This window comes from Capsicum annuum, chromosome 8 (genome assembly GCF_002878395.1).
Source record: "Capsicum annuum cultivar UCD-10X-F1 chromosome 8, UCD10Xv1.1, whole genome shotgun sequence".
In the NCBI taxonomy this organism is placed as follows: Eukaryota; Viridiplantae; Streptophyta; class Magnoliopsida; order Solanales; family Solanaceae; genus Capsicum; species Capsicum annuum.
In genome coordinates, this window is record NC_061118.1 from 10,678,257 (window position 1) to 10,684,256 (window position 6,000).

Sequence of the window (6,000 nt, forward strand, 5' to 3'; positions counted from 1 at the left end):
AGTTCCTCTATTCTTTGAGGTAAGAACGACTATCTTTTCTCATGAAAATTACTTTAAATTTCTTTCTCCTCATTAAAATTAACCCATGTATTAGAGTTAGAAAAAAATTACCTTGCCTTCAAATCTCGGACTCTTTATGTTAATGTTGTGAATCACTTCTATGTACCCTAACCTTCATGATTAACCTAGTCTATGTTATTTTGTAAAGTATCCTAAATGAACTCATGATATTGATAGCTATTGTAAATCCCTCATACTATGTATCAAGACTTGAGTAAAACTCAAAAGATTATTATATCTATTCAATAAAGCCTAATGAAAATCTTTACTCATGTCTCTTTTCTCATGATAATCCTATTCAATGTGATTTTCCATAGATTTTTCCACATGAACATAAAAAGTCGGGAATGTTAACGAACGTTATGTGGCCCTACGCCAACTATAGGTTTTTATGATTTTTCAATAGAATGAAAAACTTATAAATGTATTATCATCATGAAATCTAATGAACTCTTATGAACGCGAAACAGTGAACTCTTTCTCAAAATACATACTCCATGACTTATAATATTATTTTCTTAATTTATGATCTTCTGGAATGAGCTTTACTTACTGTATTTTTAAATAACCATATGATCTACTAAACCATAAACAATGTTAAGAGAACATGAATCTTCTAAAACCTCTATAACCTTGATAATTTCACTTCTAACACTTTGAAACTAATTCAAGAATGTCTTTACAATCTTATGATGTGATATCTGTAAATATAAGCTATGCTAAAAATACCATGAACATTCTAAAGACATTTTATTCATAAAGTAGTAAAATACTTAAGTTATGAACCACGGAATAATGACTATGACTTTACCTTTTACAGGCTTTTATGGTTTTGATGAATAACATAACATATGAGCATGATCCTAGAGTGGCTAACTTATTATTATGAGCCTAAAGTGTCTCATCCATAAATATGAGCCTAAAGTGGATAAGATATGAATATTAGTCAATAAATATTAACAATAATCTTATCAGATAAAGGGAATTATTTGGGTGACCTAGAAGACAAAGGTCTTGATGAAATTGTCTAAAACTATGTTTGCCAACATAAGTTATAAACCTTCTACAAATTTGGATGATCCCATTATATTTCCTACAATAAACTTAATATGGATCCTTGCTAGAAAAATTTTATGTTATGTATGTATTTTGGCCAATAAGTTATGAGAAAACTTAGCTGATCGGGATGAGATCAGACTCCATGTGTCAATATGGCAATTTTTGTTAGTTTATTACTTACTCCCACAATGAACTAAAAGTGAAAAAAGAACTTAGTTTCAATAGTTATGGTTAGAGTTTACTTTTCCATGATGTATTGATTATCTATATTGGTTGAAGCTACTCTATATAAGTTATTTCTATTTTTTCCTATCATTTACATATCATAAATTTAATGTAATTACATTACTCGGTGTTTCATGATTTCACAATGTAGATTCAGACATACAATCTCATGATTAGTCAAATTATTAAGTTCATCATTTTTAGCTACTGGAATCCATCCCTACTTTCTAGGGATTTATGTCTAGATTTTATTAGTATGATAGTTTACTTAAGGAATATCAAGGACTTATCCTCATGGACATGGTTATTTACAATTTAGAGGCTTCATGTTATTTCAGTTATGAAACTTCAAGTTTAATTTTTAATGAATGTAGTTTTATCTTAAAAATATCCTTTATGTTTTACTTATTTCTTCCACAAATGTTAGATAAATGTTCATGTCTTATGCCAGACACAGATACGCTAAAGTCAATAATGGCATCAGATGTTGACAACACACAGGATCTAAGCACGTGGTGTGACAGTAAACTATTTGAATAGGAAATGGATACATAAGTTGTTCATCAAAGCTTTACATTACTCAACATATTTCATATCCATATAAGAAGGTTGCTCTTTAGATTGTATTTCATTGATATCTTTATAGACTCCACCATTGTCATTGAGGGATATATCACTTCGGAACTAAGTGTGATGCCCCAAAAAATTTTTTCGTTAAGATCTCGGATAAAAATATGTTGAATTATGTTCTTTATCGTGATTAATAATTTTTTTGTGTGGAATTTCTGGACATACAACCTGTCATCATGTAGAGGATCGAATAAGATTTCCAACAATATATGGATCATCCAAAAAGGACACTCGAGCGATGAGTTATGATCATTTCGATCTAATCGTGAATAGTGGTGAACAGTAAATATGCAGGGAAAAAATACTGAGGCCAGGTGAATTTTAGGGTCAACTTCAAATGATCATAACTCCTTGTACATAATTATCTAGGTGAGCTACTATATATCAATAGAAATCTCTGAAAGTACTCTTTCCAATGAAATTGGTTTCATCCAATTTGGCCATCGGAGCAAAAAGTTATGGTCGATATACTTCAGCCTTTCAAAACAGTCCATCAAAGGACAGATTTGACATTATTTGATTTTTAAGAGGATTTTGTTCGTTCCCACTGCAATCTATCTGGGTAAACTATGGATTTAAGTCCATTATGAGCATTCAATAACTCATTTTTTCCAAAATTTCCTAAGGCTCAAATTTTAAATTGATTTGGGATTCGAGTTGATCATGCTAAGGGCTTCGAGAAGCACCCTTTATTTTTGTGAATAAAGTTCTAGAGTCGGAAGTTCATATTCATCTTCTATTTTTAGGTATGTAGGGCTTTGAACAAGATTATCGTTTTGATCTTGTTCCAGGAATTTTTGTTGAACTACATTGCTATGAGATTTTATATGTTTTATCATGAATTGGAAATATGGTTTTATATCTTATATTATTGTCCTTGAGCTATGGGATTATGTCATTCGATATGCGTATGATGTTGAGATGGAATTATATCCAAAAAGTATTTGATTATGAGAGTATGATGATTTAATTTGTTAAGCCTTGATTTATACTATCATTCCACTATTTCCTTATTATGAATTTATAATTGATATTGGAAATTCTATTTCCCTACTATGGGTTGATGTCTCAAGTACCTTTAAATGAGAGTTAGATGGCAAATTGAGAAATGTTGATATTGAAGTTGCAATGAGTCTTGGTATTTTCCGGATGGTTTTGATGAATTAAATTGTTGAAAATATTATGTATTGAGTCTTCATATCCTTGTCCAAATGTCAAGTTGGTTATAGTTCAATACATTGATACCTTGTTGATGTTGAGGAAGATTAAAATGTTTTGAGCTAAAATGTGTTGAGTTAGGAATCGACAAATTGATATGATTTGATAAATAAGAAAGATATTTGATTTGGTCTTTATGATAGACCTTTGTGATGTTGTGGTTGATTTCCTAACTCATTCTGATCTTGTCGGGGAGTAGTACTTAGCACGAAGAGGGAAATTTGGTATTTCCCCAAACCTATGTGCCACCGTAGGGTTGTTTGATGATGATATTATTGGCCAGAGAGCCGGATTGAGATTATTCCAGTTTTAAGGCCGTACTCCCTGGTAAAGAGTATGACGCTCCCACCAATGGGCTTTTCAAATATTGGTATTCCACGTAGCTCACGTGGGGTTTTTGGTTATAGGAAACTCCCTTGTCCATAAGAGTCATGTTTATTGAAATACCGAGTCACTCTGAGTTTTGATGTGGTAAGTCAAGTTGCCTATGATGATCTATAATGATTTATGAGGTTTTTCTCCTACATTTCCTATCTAAGATGTTATGAGTTTCATGCTTCAATGTAACTCAAGCCAGGTGTGTCATTATGGTCCGTATGTACGTTTTTATAAAATTTATGATATTATTTATATTTTGCATGCGCCCCCACATACTCAGTACGTATTTTGTGCTAGCCCACATATTTCTCTATGGGCTACATTCTTAACATGATGTAGGTTCAGGTACTCAGCCGCAGCCACAACAGTGATATCCGAGTGCCGCATCTACGTTCCTTCAGTGGTGAGTCCTCATGGTTCGAGGATCAAGTTGCTAGTTTTTGTGCTGTTGTTTTGTGATCCCTTTGGTCCGTTAAGTCAGTTAGGGTTTGTCCCAATGGCTCGTTGATTTTGCTTTATAGAGGCTATGTCAGACTAGTTTATTGTTGGGTTGGATTGTTTATAGACATTTCATTTATGTATAGTCTAACGATATTCCATGCCATGTGCGATGTGATATGATATGTACTTATATATATATCCTTAGCATAGCATGTATATTGTTGTGTTGAAACCCAAGGGTAGTGTTTTGGCTTAAAGGGTTAGCTTGAGGCTACGTGTAGTCATGGGCACCGTGTGGCATCTTGGGATGATATTTCGGTGCGTTACACTAAGCATCAGGTATGTAAACAATTTACATAATATGTTATGTGTTTGTATCAACACATTATAATTAAATTATAATGTGTTGGTATGTAATGAATATATTTATGCTTCCCTTGGTTTGTCATTATTTTTATTCCATATTTATGTTTGGACAAACATTTATTTCTTTGGTAGGTTTCTTAATAATTTGATGAATGTCAACATTCTGAATAAAAATACATATAGATTCCACATACATACTAAGAAGTCAATATATCAAAATACACACAGAAAAAGGTATGTGATCTATATCTGAATAATTGTGTTCTCTAGATTGATCATCCATCTCAAGTATTTCTTTTGTGGAGGCTTTAGAGATCCATTACTAAAATTAGAAGACGAGAACCTAGAATTCTTCTTTACTTAAGGTAACTCACTAGTTGTACCCTTGAATACAATTTAAAGTTGTATTAAAATACTCATAGCCAATGAGCTACCATCGGCTTTGGACATTCAATTCTTAGTCAATTGGTTTGTTTTACTATATATTTTTTAGCACAGGTAGGATCTTGCTTGTATGCAGTCTAGGTCTATGTTATTTCAGTAAATTCAATGACAATACTTTGAGTATAAGAAATTGAGCGAGATTCGAGATAAGGTGCTGAAGGGTGAGGATAGGATGGTAACTTTAGTCCCAGAGGGTATATTGAGTATCAAGGGCTATATTAGTTTTGATCGAGTTAGACACTTGCTTAGATTGTGTATTATCATGACCCAATTTACAAGTCATGATTACACCTACTTCAACTCACCAGTAGGTAATCCAAACTATATTTTGAAGCTAGACGCAATGGGCTAATATTATGGAAAAAGGCATAAAAGCTGGAATTTGCAAGTAAAGACTTACAACAATAATCCAAGTAGTAATAATAGTCTGAAAGGTAGATAAATAGCAACAACTTACCATGACCTAGTAGTGTCTACACAAGAACCACTAGCAAATAGGAATATAAATACTGAAATAGTCAAATATACATTAGTATCAAATAATGAAAGACTAATAAAAAGTAGAAGAAGTAGAAAAGGAAAACTCCAGCTCTGAGAACTCACCCTTCCTTGAAAACTCTAAATAGCACAATCATAATTTTAGTGGTGGCTACTAGTGCTCAAATCTGCACAAAAAAGTATAGAAGTGTAGTATGAGTACCAAATCCATGGCTCACTACCAAAAATTAGATCTATGGTGACGGTTGAAAAACTATTGTAATAGGTCAAAAATCCGTTGCCATAGACCTATCGTAATGGTTCAAAAAGCATCCCATAGGTGGGCATTGAGATAGGCCTATGGCAAAGGTTTTTGTGACGCTTATGTAAACCGTATCCATAGGTAGAGCTATAGTGATAGTTTCTTACAACTGTTGCGATAGACTGGACTATTACGATGGTTATTTTTGACTTATTAAGACACATATTTCCATCTATTGAAATGGTTATGAACCATCGCAATAGAATCTATTGCAACGGTTATGAACCATCGCAATACATGTTATTGTGATGCCTTCATTATTCTTCTACAAAGCTTTTTGATTCCTATTTTCATCTATTGCAACAGTTACGAACAATTTCAATAGATTCTATTGCAACGACATTGTAATGCCTCGAAAAATAGGTCCCAGAGCATCACAC